Here is a 21,323-nt window from a genome sequence, read left to right on the forward strand (position 1 = left end):
CGATCATAATGGAAATAATAATAATAACAATATTGATAATAACGATAACAATGGTAATAACAATAATAATAATATTAATAATAATAGTAATAATAATAATGATAATGACGATAATAACGATAATAATAATAGTCATAATAACATTATTACAATAATTACGATAAAAACAATAATAACGATATCCATAATAACCATAATAAAGACAATATTAATAACAATAATAATATTGATAATAACTATAATAACGATTATAATAATAATAATAATAAAGATAATAACGATAATAACGATAATAGCGATTATTAGAATATTAATAAGTGCGAAAATAACGTTAATAGTAATAAGAATAAAATCGTTAGTAATGATATTAATGAAAATATCCATAATAATAATAATAAATAGAACAGTACTAACGATAATAACAATAACAATAATAACAATAATAACGATTATTAATATAATAACGATAATAGTAAGAATAATAATAATATCGAAAATATGGTTAATTACGAAAATAACGGTAAAAATGATAATAACTATAATAATGACAATAATAATAATAATAATAAAGATAATAACGATAATGACGATAATAGCGATTATAATAAAAACAAAATAAAGATAACAACGATATTAACAATAATAACATTAGTAACAATTATAGCGATAATAACAAAAATAACGATAATAACGATAATAATAATAACACTAATAACAATAATATCGACAATAACGATAATTACGATAATACTAATAACAATTATAACGATAATAACGATAATAACAATAATATTAGTAATAATAATAATATTGATAACAATAATAAGGATAATAGCATTAATAATAATAACAAAATTAACGATTATATTGATTATAAAGATAATGATAGTAACGATAATAATAATTATAATAATAACTAATTACGATAATAATAATAGAAAGGATAATAATACTAATAATTATAACCATAATGACGATAATAACGATTATAACGATAATAATAATAACAATAACATTGATAATAACGACAATAATCATAATAACTGTAATAATAATAACAAAAATAACTATTAAAACGGTAATAACAATAATAATAATAACAATAATTACGATAATATCTGTAATAATGATAAAAATAATTATAATAACGACGATAATAACGGTAATAACGCGTAATAATAAATACAACAGTAACAATAGTAATAATAGCAATAATAACGATGGTAACGAAATGGAAGATAATGGTAATAACGAAATTAGGGATAATAACGATAATAACGATTTGAATAATATAAATAATAATAATAATTATATTAATAATAAAAATAATAACGATAACAATTATAATAACGTTAATAATACAAGTAATAATAACAATAATATCATTATTAAGGTTAATAAAGAACAGAACGATAATAATAATCATAATAATAACAATAATATTCATAACAATATTAACGATAATAACGGTAATGACGATAACAATAATAACGATAATTACGATAATATCGATAATAATATTAACAATATTAATGATCATAAACTTAATAGAAATAATAATGACATGTATAACGATAATAACTATAATAATAATACAAAAAATATAATAACAATATTAACGATAATAACGATAATAAAAATAACTATAATAACAAAAGTAGTAATAACGTTAAATCGATAATAATGTCATTAAAGATAAAAACAATAATAATAACAATAATAACAATAATAACAATAATAACGATAGAAATAATAGCGACAACAATAATAAAAGCGGTAATAATAATAACAATAATAACGATAATAGCGATAACAATGATAACGATAATAAAGATAAGATCGATAAAAATAACAACAATATTAACGAAAGTAACCATAATAATAATAATAGTAATTACGATAAAATCGATATTAACGATAATAAAGATAATAATACTAATGATATTAACGATATTATCATTAATATTAACAATAATAATAACTATAATAACGACAATAACGATAATAACAATATTAATAATAACTATAGTCACGATAAAACCAATAATAATAATTAAAATATTATCGATAATATCGATAATAATAATAAAAATTACAACGATAATATCGATAATAAATGTTATATTATTAATAATAACGATAATAACAATAATAAGGATAGTAACTATAATAACAATTATATTAATATCGATAAGAACTATAAAATTAATAACGCCTATTATGATAACAACGAAAATAATAATATTAATAATAAAGATAATTACGATAATAACGATAATAATTGTAGTAATAATAAAAATAATAACGATAATAACGTTAATAAGCAAAATAACGATTATATTATTAACAATTATATTAATAATATCGATAATTGTATAACAATACTAATGATAATAACAATAATAATAATAATAATAACAATTATAACGAAATTAAGGATAATAGCGATAATAATAATAACGATAATAACGGTAATAGAAATTATAATAATAACGATAATAACGATAAGAACGATAATAACAATAATAATAATATTGATAACAAAGGTAATAACGATATTAACGCTAATAGCGATAATAATAAAACCATTATTGACGAAAATAAAGATAATAAAGATAATTACGATAATAATAAGAATAATAACAGCAAAAATATCTATAATAACGATAATAACGACAATAACGATCATAACAATAATAATAATAGTAATAATAACGATGATAACGGAATTAAGTATATAATAATGTTAATAATAATAATAATAATCACAAAAATAACGATATTAACGATAACAGTAGTAGTAAAACTAACAATAATAACAATACTATCGATAATGAGGTTAACGGTATTAATAATAACGATAATAATTACAATAATAATAACGATACTAACTATAAAAACGATAATAATAATAGTAATAGTAATAATTATAGCAATAATAACGATAATAAAGATAATTATAATAACAATAATAACGATAATAACGATAATAGCGATTACAATAATAACAATAATAATTATAAATTAATAACGAAATTATAAGTTAATAACGAAAATTACGATAATTTTAATAATAACAATAATAATGATAACGATAATAACGAAATAGTAATCATAATAATTACGATTATAAAGATAATATCGATATTAATAATAATTATAATAATTAATATAGTAACGATATAAACGATAAGAACAATAATATTAATAAAAACAATAAAGATAATAATGATAATAATAATAATAATAATAACAATAACAAGGATAGTAACAATAATAATAATAAAAGACTATAATAATGACTATAAAGAAAATGATAATAAAGATAATAAATATAATAATAAGAAAAATAATAACGATAATAATGATACAAACTATAATAATAATAATATCAATTAACATAATAACGATTATAACGATAATAATAATAACATAAATAACGATAATAACGATTATAACGATAATAATAATACTAATAATAACAATAATAACAGCAAGAACGATAAAAAATATAATAACATTCATAACGATAAAAACGATAATAACGAAAATAACGATAATAATAATAACAATAATAACAATAATAACCATAATAACGATTTTATAGTAATAAAAATAAAGATAAAATCGATAATAAGGACAATAATAATAGTAATACTAACGATAATAACGATAATATCGATAATGATTATAACGAAAATAACGACAATAATAATATTAATATTAACGATAATAAGAATAATAATAATTACATCGATAATAATAATAATAATTATATCGATAATAAGGGTAATTATGAATATAGCAGTAATAACGATAAATTATATATAACGACAATAATAATAATAATAAAAACGATAATAACGATAATAATAATAATAATTATAATAAAGAAAGCATCGGTATTAACGGTTATAAAGATAATAATAATAACAATAATGACGATAATAAAAATAATATTGATAATAACAATAATTATAATTATAATTATAATAATAATAATAAAAACGATAATAACAGTAATAATAATAACGATAATAACGAAAATAAAGATATAACGATAATAATAATAACAATTATAAAGATAGTAACAATAATATCGATATTAGCGATAACTATAATTACTATGATTACGATAATAACAATGGTAATAATGACCAAAATATCGAAAACAACGATAATAACGATATTAATACTAATAAAAATGAAGTAATATCGGTAAAGTGGATAGTAATAATAATAATATATACGATAATAACGATAATAACGATAGTAATAATAATAATGATAACTATAATATCGTTAATAGTAACAACTATAAATTCGATAATAATGGTATTAATGAAAATAACTAGAATAATAATAATACATATAACAATAAAAACGATAATAACAATAATAATATTGACATTAATAACGATAATTACGATAATAACGATAGTAATAAAGACTATAATAACGGTAAAAAAGATGATGACGATAATAATAATAATAATAATAATAATATTATCGATAATAAGTATAATTACGGAAATAACGGTAATAAAGATAATAACAATAATAACGACAAAAATAATAATAATAATAATAACGATACTAACGATAATAACGATAATAATAATAATAATAATAAAGATAATAATGGGATTAACGATAATAACGATAGTAATAATTACAATAATAACGATAATGATGATAATAATAATAATAACGATAATTATAAGAACAAAAATTACTATAATAACGATATTAACAATAATAATAATAAGAATTACAACGATAATAAAGAATTATCGATAGTAAATATAAAAATTATAACGATAATAATAGTAATGACCATAACAATAATAACGACAATTACGATAATATCGATAATAATATTAACATTATTAACGTTCATAACGATAACAGTAATAATAATAATAACATGTATAACGATAAAAACGATAATAACGATAATAACGATAATAACAATAACAACGAAAATAACGATAATAATAATAATTATTATAAAAATAATAATAAGGATTATAACGATCATAACGATAATAATACTAGTAACAGTAACAATAATAATAAATATAATAACGATATTGAGGATACAAACGATATTAGAGTCAATAGCGATAATAAAAGTAATAATAATAATAACAATAATAACGATAATGACAATAATAGCAATAATACTGATAATAAAGATATAAATAAAAATAATAATAATAATAACAATAATAACGCTAATGAAGATAATAATAAAACTAATAACAATAAAGATAATAACAATATTAACGATAATAACGATAATAACGACAATAAAAATAATAATAGTAATAGCAATAATAACGATAGTGACGATAATAACGATAATAGCGATAATACTAATAACGATAATAACGATAATAATAATAACGATAATAACGATAATGTCGATAATATTTATAACAATATTTACGATAATTTCGATATTAATAATTGTATCATAACAATAATAACGATCATAACGATAATAGCAACTATAATAATAACGATAATAACGATATTAATAATAATTATATTATTTTAAGTAACAATAATAATGATAGCGATGTTTATAATAGTAATAATAATAACGTTATAACAATACTAACGGTAATAATGATAATAAAAATAATAACCATAATAACGATAATAATAACGTTATTATTAATAACAATAATAACGTTAATTACGGTAATAAAAACAACAATAATAACAATATTAGCGAAAATAGTAATAACAATTGTGACGGAAACAACGATAACAGCATTAATAATAATAATAATAATAACGAATGTAAGTATAATAACGGTGAAACCTATAATATTAATAATAATAATATCGATAATATCGATAATAACGATAATAATAATAATCGTATTAAAGATAATAAAGATAATAACGATACTAACTATAATAGCGAAAATAATAATGACAACAAAAACAATATTAACGATAATAAGAATAATAACAATTATTATAATGACGGTAAAAACGATAACAACGGTAATAAAGATAATAACGATAATAACGATATTAACAATGATAATAATAGTATTAATAAAGATAATAATAAAGATATTAATACCGATAAAATCGATCATAATGGAAATAATAATAATAACAATATTGATAATAACGATAACAATGGTAATAACAATAATAATAATATTAATAATAATAGTAATAATAATAATGATAATGACGATAATAACGATAATAATAATAGTCATAATAACATTATTACAATAATTACGATAAAAACAATAATAACGATATCCATAATAACCATAATAAAGACAATATTAATAACAATAATAATATTGATAATAACTATAATAACGATTATAATAATAATAATAATAAAGATAATAACGATAATAACGATAATAGCGATTATTAGAATATTAATAAGTGCGAAAATAACGTTAATAGTAATAAGAATAAAATCGTTAGTAATGATATTAATGAAAATATCCATAATAATAATATTAAATAGAACAGTACTAACGATAATAACAATAACAATAATAACAATAATAACGATTATTAATATAATAACGATAATAGTAAGAATAATAATAATATCGAAAATATGGTTAATTACGAAAATAACGGTAAAAATGATAATAACTATAATAATGACAATAATAATAATAATAATAAAGATAATAACGATAATGACGATAATAGCGATTATAATAAAAACAAAATAAAGATAACAACGATATTAACAATAATAACATTAGTAACAATTATAGCGATAATAACAAAAATAACGATAATAACGATAATAATAATAACACTAATAACAATAATATCGACAATAACGATAATTACGATAATACTAATAACAATTATAACGATAATAACGATAATTACAATAATATTAGTAATAATAATAATATTGATAACAATAATAAGGATAATAGCATTAATAATAATAACAAAATTAACGATTATATTGATTATAAAGATAATGATAGTAACGATAATAATAATTATAATAATAACTAATTACGATAATAATAATAGAAAGGATAATAATACTAATAATTATAACCATAATGACGATAATAACGATTATAACGATAATAATAATAACAATAACATTGATAATAACGACAATAATCATAATAACTGTAATAATAATAACAAAAATAACTATTAAAACGGTAATAACAATAATAATAATAACAATAATTACGATAATATCTGTAATAATGATAAAAATAATTATAATAACGACGATAATAACGGTAATAACGCGTAATAATAAATACAACAGTAACAATAGTAATAATAGCAATAATAACAATGGTAACGAAATGGAAGATAATGGTAATAACGAAATTAGGGATAATAACGATAATAACGATTTGAATAATATAAATAATAATAATAATTATATTAATAATAAAAATAATAACGATAACAATTATAATAACGTTAATAATACAAGTAATAATAACAATAATATCATTATTAAGGTTAATAAAGAACAGAACGATAATAATAATCATAATAATAACAATAATATTCATAACAATATTAACGATAATAACGGTAATGACGATAACAATAATAACGATAATTACGATAATATCGATAATAATATTAACAATATTAATGATCATAAACTTAATAGAAATAATAATGACATGTATAACGATAATAACTATAATAATAATACAAAAAATATAATAACAATATTAACGATAATAACGATAATAAAAATAACTATAATAACAAAAGTAGTAATAACGTTAAATCGATAATAATGTCATTAAAGATAAAAACAATAATAATAACAATAATAACAATAATAACAATAATAACGATAGAAATAATAGCGACAACAATAATAAAAGCGGTAATAATAATAACAATAATAACGATAATAGCGATAACAATGATAACGATAATAAAGATAAGATCGATAAAAATAACAACAATATTAACGAAAGTAACCATAATAATAATAATAGTAATTACGATAAAATCGATATTAACGATAATAAAGATAATAATACTAATGATATTAACGATATTATCATTAATATTAACAATAATAATAACTATAATAACGACAATAACGATAATAACAATATTAATAATAACTATAGTCACGATAAAACCAATAATAATAATTAAAATATTATCGATAAGATCGATAATAATAATAAAAATTACAACGATAATATCGATAATAAATGTTATATTATTAATAATAACGATAATAACAATAATAAGGATAGTAACTATAATAACAATTATATTAATATCGATAAGAACTATAAAATTAATAACGCCTATTATGATAACAACGAAAATAATAATATTAATAATAAAGATAATTACGATAATAACGATAATAATTGTAGTAATAATAAAAATAATAACGATAATAACGTTAATAAGCAAAATAACGATTATATTATTAACAATTATATTAATAATATCGATAATTGTATAACAATACTAATGATAATAACAATAATAATAATAATAATAACAATTATAACGAAATTAAGGATAATAGCGATAATAATAATAACGATAATAACGGTAATAGAAATTATAATAATAACGATAATAACGATAAGAACGATAATAACAATAATAATAATATTGATAACAAAGGTAATAACGATATTAACGCTAATAGCGATAATAATAAAACCATTATTGACGAAAATAAAGATAATAAAGATAATTACGATAATAATAAGAATAATAACAGCAAAAATATCTATAATAACGATAATAACGACAATAACGATCATAACAATAATAATAATAGTAATAATAACGATGATAACGGAATTAAGTATATAATAATGTTAATAATAATAATAATAATCACAAAAATAACGATATTAACGATAACAGTAGTAGTAAAACTAACAATAATAACAATACTATCGATAATGAGGTTAACGGTATTAATAATAACGATAATAATTACAATAATAATAACGATACTAACTATAAAAACGATAATAATAATAGTAATAGTAATAATTATAGCAATAATAACGATAATAAAGATAATTATAATAACAATAATAACGATAATAACGATAATAGCGATTACAATAATAACAATAATAATTATAAATTAATAACGAAATTATAAGTTAATAACGAAAATTACGATAATTTTAATAATAACAATAATAATGATAACGATAATAACGAAATAGTAATCATAATAATTACGATTATAAAGATAATATCGATATTAATAATAATTATAATAATTAATATAGTAACGATATAAACGATAAGAACAATAATATTAATAAAAACAATAAAGATAATAATGATAATAATAATAATAATAATAACAATAACAAGGATAGTAACAATAATAATAATAAAAGACTATAATAATGACTATAAAGAAAATGATAATAAAGATAATAAATATAATAATAAGAAAAATAATAACGATAATAATGATACAAACTATAATAATAATAATATCAATTAACATAATAACGATTATAACGTTAATAATAATAACATAAATAACGATAATAACGATTATAACGATAATAATAATACTAATAATAACAATAATAATAGCAAGAACGATAAAAAATATAATAACATTCATAACGATAAAAACGATAATAACGAAAATAACGATAATAATAATAACAATAATAACAATAATAACCATAATAACGATTTTATAGTAATAAAAATAAAGATAAAATCGATAATAAGGACAATAATAATAGTAATACTAACGATAATAACGATAATATCGATAATGATTATAACGAAAATAACGACAATAATAATATTAATATTAACGATAATAAGAATAATAATAATTACATCGATAATAATAATAATAATTATATCGTTAATAAGGGTAATTATGAATATAGCAGTAATAACGATAAATTATATATAACGACAATAATAATAATAATAAAAACGATAATAACGATAATAATAATAATAATTATAATAAAGAAAGCATCGGTATTAACGGTTATAAAGATAATAATAATAACAATAATGACGATAATAAAAATAATATTGATAATAACAATAATTATAATTATAATTATAATAATAATAATAAAAACGATAATAACAGTAATAATAATAACGATAATAACGAAAATAAAGATATAACGATAATAATAATAACAATTATAAAGATAGTAACAATAATATCGATATTAGCGATAACTATAATTACTATGATTACGATAATAACAATGGTAATAATGACCAAAATATCGAAAACAACGATAATAACGATATTAATACTAATAAAAATGAAGTAATATCGGTAAAGTGGATAGTAATTATAATAATATATACGATAATAACGATAATAACGATAGTAATAATAATAATGATAACTATAATATCGTTAATAATAACAACTATAAATTCGATAATAATGGTATTAATGAAAATAACTAGAATAATAATAATACATATAACAATAAAAACGATAATAACAATAATAATATTGACATTAATAACGATAATTACGATAATAACGATAGTAATAAAGACTATAATAACGGTAAAAAAGATGATGACGATAATAATAATAATAATAATAATAATATTATCGATAATAAGTATAATTACGGAAATAACGGTAATAAAGATAATAACAATAATAACGACAAAAATAATAATAATAATAATAACGATACTAACGATAATAACGATAATAATAATAATAATAATAAAGATAATAATGGGATTAACGATAATAACGATAGTAATAATTACAATAATAACGATAATGATGATTATAATAATAATAACGATAATTATAAGAACAAAAATTACTATAATAACGATATTAACAATAATAATAATAAGAATTACAACGATAATAAAGAATTATCGATAGTAAATATAAAAATTATAACGATAATAATAGTAATGACCATAACAATAATAACGACAATTACGATAATATCGATAATAATATTAACATTATTAACGTTCATAACGATAACAGTAATAATAATAATAACATGTATAACGATAAAAACGATAATAACGATAATAACAATAACAACGAAAATAACGATAATAATAATAATTATTATAAAAATAATAATAAGGATTATAACGATCATAACGATAATAATACTAGTAACAGTAACAATAATAATAAATATAATAACGATATTGAGGATACAAACGATATTAGAGTCAATAGCGATAATAAAAGTAATAATAATAATAACAATAATAACGATAATGACAATAATAGCAATAATACTGATAATAAAGATATAAATAAAAATAATAATAATAATAACAATAATAACGCTAATGAAGATAATAATAAAAATAATAATGATAATATCCATAATATCGGTATTAATAATTACAATATCAACGATAAAAACAATAATAATATCAATAATAATAACGATAATAGCGGTAATAATAATAATATCAATCGAAACGCTAATGACGATAATAACGATAATGACGAAATTATTGTCGATAATAAAGATAATAATAATAATTATAATAATATTGATAATAACAATAATAGCGATAATAATGATAATAATTACAATTATAATAACTATAATAACGATAATAATAAAAACAATATGAACTATAATACTGATAAATCGATAATATCGATATTGATAATTACAATAATAACAATAATAACGATAATAATATAATAACGAAAACAATAATAAGGATAATAATAATAAAGGTAATAATAATAAATATAATAACGATAACAACGATAATAACGATATTAACTATTATAACAATAACAATAACATGGATATTACCGAAAATAAAGATAATAATAATATATATAATAACTATAACAATGATAATAACTATTATATCGATAATAATAATAATAATATTAAGAATAATAATAATAATAAAAGGAAAAAAGATAATAACGAAAATATTAATAACAATAGTAACGTTAATAAAGATAAAAATAGTAATGGTAAAAACATAATTTACGATAATAGCGATAAGAATGATTATAATAATAATAATAATAGCTATAATCAGGATAAAATCGATAATAATAATAATAAAAGCATAGTATAATAACGATAATAATAAAATAAACATAATAGCGATATTAACGATAACAGCAATAACAATAATTATAATAATAACAATTATAACGATATGGAGTATTACAATTATCATGATAATAATGTTAAAATCAATAATTTTATTGATAATAATAAATATGATATCAATATTAACAGTATAATATACTAATAATAATAATAACTATAGTAATGATAATATCGATTATATTAGTAATAATAATAATAATAATAATAACGATAATAACAATAATAACGATATTATAGATAATAATAATAAAAATAGTAACGATAATATAGATAATACTCATAACAATTTTAAAGATAATATCGATAATAATAGTAATAATGGTAACAATAATAACTATAATAACGATAATAAAGATAATAATACTAACGATAAAAACGAGAATAGAAATAATAATTATAATAATATTTACGAAATTATCGATAAAAATAATAATAATAATAACAATAAATACGATAATAAAGAAAATAACTATAGTAACAATGACGATAATAAAAATAATAATAATTACAAAAATATATATGTAGCAACAATAATAATGATAATTACGACAATTGTAATAATAATAATAAAGATAATAACGATAATGTCGATAATAATTATAATTAAAAATATAATAACAATAATAATGATAATAACGATAATAGTGATAATATCGATAATAAAAATAATAATTACAATAATAACGATAATTACAATAATAATAAAAACAATAATAACGGTGAGAACGATAATGAGGATAATAATAAAAACAATATAACTATATTACGATAACAACGTATAAAAATAATAACGATATTAACGGAAAAAACCATAATAATAACAATTATAAAGATACTAACGATTATAATGATAGTAACGATAATAATAGTATTAATAACAATGATAACGATAATAACGTTATGATCAATAATAATATTAACAAAAGTATCTATAACAATGATAATAACGATAATTATAATAGTTATATTTCTATAATAAGGATTATAACGAAAGAACGTCAATTATAGTAACAATAAAAACAAATAATAATGATAATAATGATAGTAATAATAATAATAAGACCGCTAATAATAATAATATCGATAATAATAGAAGTAATAATAACAAAAATAACAAAAATAACGATATTGACGATAACAATAATACCGATAGTAACGATAATATCGATAATTATAATAACGATAATGAAGACATTTCTAATAATAATTATAACGATAATAACGGTAATAACGATAATAATAATAACAATTATAAAGATAATAACGAAAATAACGATAATAACGATAAAAAGATAATAATAATAATATTATTGACGATAATAACGGTAATTACGCATAATGATAATAACGATAATAACAGTAAACATATTAATAATAATAACAATATTAACAATAATATCGATAAAAACGATTTCAATGATAATAATTCAACGATAATAATAATAACAACGTTAACGATAATGTCGGTAATAATAATAATAATAATAACGATAACAACGATAATAACGATGATAATAATTATAATAATAAAAAAAAATACTAATAATAAAAATAATTGCGATTATAATTATAATAACGATAATAAAAAGAATATTAATGAAAATAATAATGATAATAACAATGGTAACGATAATAATAATAATAAGGATAATATTGCTATTACCGATAATATAGATAATAATAATAATAATAATAGAAACAATAATAACGACAAAACGATAATAACTATAAACTAATATCGATAATAGCGATAATGGTAATAATAATAATATCGATAGTATCAATAATAACGAAAATAACTATATTAATATTAATAATAATAACAATAATAACGATAATAACGATACTGATAATAATAATAATAATATTGCTTATAACGCTATAAACGATAATTATGATAATAATAATAAATTCAATAAAGATAATAACGATAATAATTATTATAATAATAAGTATAATAACGAAAATAGTAATACAAAGGATAATAAAACTAATGATTATAACCATAATAACGATAAAAACGATAATAATAAAAACATTAATAACGATAATAACGTTTATAACGTTAATAATAATAACAATAAAATTGATATTAACGACAATAATTATAATGACTATAATAATAATAAAAAAAATAACTATTAAAACGGTTATAACAATAATAATAATAATAATAATGACGATAATAACGTTAATAACGCGTAATAATAATTATAATAATAACAATAGTAATAATAGCAATAAAAACGATTGTAACGATATGGAAGATAATGATAATAATATTAATAACAATATTAAGGATAATAGCGATAACATCAATAATAATAAAAACATAAATATTGATAATAACGATAATTTTAATTACAATAATAACAATAATAAAGATAATAACAGTAAAAGTAATAACAATAATAACGATAGTAACCAAATAACGATAATAATAATAACAATTATAAAGATTATAACTAGAATAACGATATTAACGATAACTATAATAACTATAATTACAAAAATGACAATAGTAATAATGACAATAATATCGAAAACAACGATAAAAACGATATTAATAGTAATAAAAGTAAAGATAATATCGGTAAAGTGGATAATAATAATAATATTATATTCGATAATAACCATAATAAAAATAATAATAATAATAATAACGATAATGTCGATAATAGTAACAACTATAAATTGGATAATAATGATATTAATGAAAATAACAAAAATAATAATAGTACATATAACAATAATAACGATAATAACAATAATAATAATAACATCAATAACGATAATTACGATGATAACGATAGCAATAATTACAATAATGACGATAACAAAGATGATAATGATAATAATAATAATAAAAATATTATCGATAATAAGGTTAATTACGAAAATAACGGTAATAAAGATAATAACAATAATAACGACAATAATAATGATAATAATAACGGTACGAACGATAATAACGATAATAATAAATATAATAATAATGATAATAACGTTATTAACGATAATACCAAAAGTAATAATTACAATAAAAACGAAAACCTATAATAATTATAATAACGATAATTATAAGAGCAATAATTACTATAATAACGATATTAACAAAAATAATAATAATATGAATAACAACGATAATATAGAAATAACGATAATAATAATAACAATTATAACAATAATAACGATAATAATAATAATAGTAATAATAATAATAATAATAATAATATTGTGGATAATAACGATAATTATTATAAAAATTAACAGTATTAATAACGATGATAAGGATAATAACGATAACATCGCTAATAGTAATATCAATAATATCGATAATAACTATAATAACGATAAGAATGAAAAGAATAATAATGATATTAGAGATAACAAATATAATAACGATAGTAATAATAACAAATATAACGATAATAACTGTAATGATGATAACAATAATAACGACAATAACGATAATATCGATAATAATATTAACATTATTAACGTTCATATCGATAACAGTAATAATAATACTGACATGTATAACGATAATAACAATAATAATAATACTAACAGTAACAATAATAACGATAATAACTATAACAACGATGATTATAATAACGATAATAATTTTAATAACGATAATAACGATACTAACGAAAATAACGACAATAATAATAATAAGAATAAAAATAAAAACGATAATAACAATAATTATTAGAACAATAATAACGATAATAAGGATAATAAAGATAATGATAAGAACAATAATAACGATAACAACGAATAAGAACGATAATAGTAATCTTAATAAAAACGAAAATAAGGAAAATGACGATCACAACTATAATAATAATAATAATAATAATAATAATAATAATAATAATAATAATAATAATAATAATAATAATTATAAAGACAGTAACGATATAAATGATAATAACATTAATATCGGTAAGAATAAAACGATAATAACGATTACAGTAATAATAATAATATCGATAGTAACAAAAGTAAAGTTAATGACGATAAAAATAATAATAATAATAACGATAAAAACGATATCAACGATGACAGCGATAATAATGATAATAACAATAATAATAACAATAATAACGATAAAAACAATTATAATGAGAACATTAATATTGATAATAACGGTAATAACTATAATAATAATAATAACATTATTTAAGATAATAACAATAAAAACGATATCAAAACGATAATAAAAATATTTATAATAGTAAAGAAAATAGAGATAATCACGATGAAAACGATAATAATAATAACAATCATAATGATAATAATGATAATAACGATAATAACGATTACAATAATAATAATAATAACGATAATAACGATACTGACGATAACAATAATAACGATAATAAGGATCATAATAATATCGATAAAGACAAAATAGAAAACGATGATAAAAATATTAACGATAATATCGATATTAACAATAATAATATTAACGTTAATGTCGATAATAATAATTAATATAATATTTATTATAACGATCATAAAGATAATAACGATAATAATAATAATAATAATAACGAAAATAACGATTATAATGATAATAACGTTAATAATGCTAATAATAAAAGCAATAATTACGATAAAACGATAATAATGATAATAATAGATGTAATAATTACAATATTAACAATAATAAAGATAATAAAAATAATAATAGTAGTAATAATAACAATAATAACAGTATTAACAATAATAACGATAATTACAATATTATCCATAATAATAATAATAATATTAACGATTATAACGGTAATAACCATAATGACATTAATAATAATAAAATTAATAACGATAATAACGTATATAACGTAAATAATCATAGCAATATAACGATAATATGGATAGTAATAATAATAATAGTAGTAAAAATAATATCGAAAATAACTGTAATAACGATTACGAACATAATAATAATAATAATAATAAGATAATAGCGATATAAATGATAATAACGATGACAACGATTAAAATAATAACATTAATACCGATAATAATGGTAATAACGACATTAATTCTATAAATAATAATAATAATAATAATAGTAACAATAATAACGATAATAACGGTATTAATAAAAATAATGATAAATATAACAATAATAACGATAGTGATGAAAATAAAAATTTTAATAATAACGATAATTTCAATAACAGTGAGAATAATAATAACGATAATAACGATAAAATTATAATAACAATAACAATAATAATATTATAATTAACAATAATAACGATAACAAAGATAATAGTGATAAAAATATTAATAATAAAATAGAAAATAAGGATAATAACGATGACAACGATAATTATAATAGCAATATTAACGATAATAACGATTATAACGATTATACGGATTATAACAATAACAATAATGAGAATAATGACGATAATAACGATATTAACGACAATAAAACTAATAATAATAATAAGGGGTAATAAATATTATAACGATAATAATGATAATAACAATAATAATAATTGTAATAATAAAGATAAAAATGATAATATAAGAAATAAGGATAATAATAATAACAATAATAACGATAATAACGACAATAATTATGATAATAATAATGATAATAATAATAATAATATCGATAATATCGATAATAACAATAATAATAATATTATTAATATCAACAATGACAATAATAATGATAATATGGATAATAATAAATACGATAAATTCGATAATATCGACAATAGTATTAACAATAAAAATGATATTATCGATAATAATATTAGCAATATTAACGATAATATCGATAATAATAATAACAATATTAACGATAATATATATAAAATGATAACAATAATAATAATAACAGTAATAACGATAATACCGATAATAATGATGATAATAAAAATAAAGATAATAAGGATAATAACCATAATAATAGTATTAATAATAAGGATAACAACGATTATAACGATAATAATGACAGTAATAATAACAATAATAACGATAATAACGATAATAATAGTAGTAATAATAACAATTATAACACTAATAACGTTAAAAATGATAATAACGATAATAAGGTTATTAACGATAATATATATAATTATAATAACAAAATTAACAATAATAACGATATTATCAATCATAACAATAACGACAATAACGTTAATATCGATAATAATAATAACATTATTAACGTTAGTATAGATAATAATAATAATAATAATAATAATAACAATAACAACGATAATAACGATAATAAGTACAATAATAATAATGAAAATAACGGTAATATCCATATTAACGATAATAATAATAAGAAGAAGAATTGTAATAATAATAACGTTAATTACGATAATAACGATAATAATAATAGTAATTACAACGCTAATAGCAATAATAACGATAATAATGATAATAATAAATACGATAATATCGATCAATTCGATAATAATAATAACAATATTTACGATTATATCGACACAAGTAATATCAATAATAACAATAATAAAATTAATAACTATATTTACGTTAATAACGATAATAATATCAGCAATAATAATGATAATAGTGACAATAACGGCAGCAATAATAATAGCATTATTGACGATATTATAGATGATAACGATAATAAAAATAACGGTAATGACAATAATAATAATAATAGTAAAAAAATAATGATAATAACGTTAATAATAATAACAATGATAATGGCAATAACGATAATAATAATAATAATGATAATAGTAATAAAAACGATAATAATAAAAATAATAATAATAACGATAATAACGATAATATAACATGTAATAATAATACTAATAACTATAATAAAGATAATAACGATAATAATGATAATAACGATTATAATAACAACGATAATACCGATAATGGTAGTATTAATAATAACGATAATAACGATATTTACGATAATAATAATAACAATAATATAGAAAAGGACGATATTATCTATAATAATGATAATAATAATAACGATGAAACGATAATAATTACATCAATATTACCGATATTATTGATAATAATAATAATGAAAATAGCAATAATAACGATAATAAAGATATTAACGATAATAATGATAATGATAATTACGATAATAATAATAATAATAATATCAAAAATAACAATATTTACGATAAGGACTATATTGACGATAATAATAATAACGATAATAACGATATCAATGATAATAACGATAATAACGATAATAATGATATTTATAATACCGATAACAACGACAATAATTATAATAATAATAGCGTCAAAAGGGATAATAAGTATGTCACCGATAATAATAATAACAATAATATCAATAAAAACGATAATAACGATAATAATAATAATAATAATAATAATAATAATAATAATAATAACGATATTAACGATAAGAACGATAATAATGATATTAATTTTAACAATAGTAACGATATTAAAGATTTTAATGATAATAATAATAAGGATAATATCGATAATAACGATAGGAATAATAATTTAATATCGATAGTAACAATAATAACGACAAAGACGATAGTAACGATAATAATAATAACGATAATAACGATGATAATAATATCGATCATAAAGTTAATAATAAAAGTCATATTAAAGATAATAACGCTAATAACGATACAAAAGATAATAGCGATAATAATAATAACGATATTATGGATAATATCGTTAATACTTGTAATAATATTAACAATAAAAACGATAATAATAATAACAACAAAAACATTAATAACGATATTAACTATAATAAAATTTATAATAATAACGATAATGAAGATAATAATGATAATAATAGAAGTAATAATAACAATATTAAGAATATTAAATATAATAATGATTATAATGTAATAGTAGTAGTAATAAAAACATTAATTACAATAATAACGATAATAACGATTATAACAATATTAACAATAATAATATTGACGATAATAACGATAATAACCATAATAATAATAACAATAACAATAAAGATAACAAAGCTATTAACAATGATAATGGCAGTAATAATAATAATAATAACGAAGATAACGTTAACAATGATAATACCGATAACAACGATAATAACAATAATAATAATAGTATTAATTACGATAATAACGATATTAACGAAAATAAGGATAATAACAATAACAATAAATACGATAATAACACTTATAATCCTAATAACGACATTAATATATATATAAAAATAACATTAATACTGATAATAACGATATTAACGATAATATTGACAATATTAAAGATAATAATAATAATAATGTTAAAACGATAATAATTATCATAATTATAGTAGTAATAACGATAATAACGATATTAAAAATAAAAATAATAATGATAATATAGATAATCATAATAAAATTCATAACCTTAATAACGATAATTACGATAATATCGATAAAAATAATAAAATTGATAACTCTAATATCGATAATAATGATATAATATTATTAATAATAACGATAATAACTATTAAAATGGAAATAATAATAACAATATCGAAAGTAACTATAATAACGGTAATAACGATAATAATAATAGTAATAGTACTAGTAATAATAATAATGGTAATTACAATAATAACAAAAATAATAATAGTTATAATAGCATTATAACAATAATAACGATAACAACGATAATAACGATATCTATAATAACGATAATAAAGATAATAATAATAACAATAATAATATCGTTTATAACTATAATAACGATGGTAACCATAATGACGATCATAATGAAAATTTAGGTAATAATAATAATAATTATAACAGTAATAACGACAATAACGTTAATGACGACAATAATAATAATAATAATAATTTTAACAATAATAACGATAATGACAATAATAACGATAATAATAATAATAATAAAAATAATAATCACATCAATAATAACAATAATAACGGTTATATTAAGAATAATATTAATAATATTAATGATAATAATGATAATAACGATATAATCGATAATAACAATTACATTAATAGCGATAATAACTACAATAATGATAATAATAATAATAATTATAACGATAATAACGATAATTTCGACAATAACAATATTAATAAGAGCGATAGTAACGTTAATAGTAATAACTATATATTCGATAATAATAGTATTAATGAAAATAACTATAATAAT

The sequence above is a fragment of the Vespa crabro genome, unplaced genomic scaffold, assembly GCF_910589235.1.
Source record: "Vespa crabro unplaced genomic scaffold, iyVesCrab1.2, whole genome shotgun sequence".
Classification (NCBI taxonomy): Eukaryota; Metazoa; Arthropoda; class Insecta; order Hymenoptera; family Vespidae; genus Vespa; species Vespa crabro.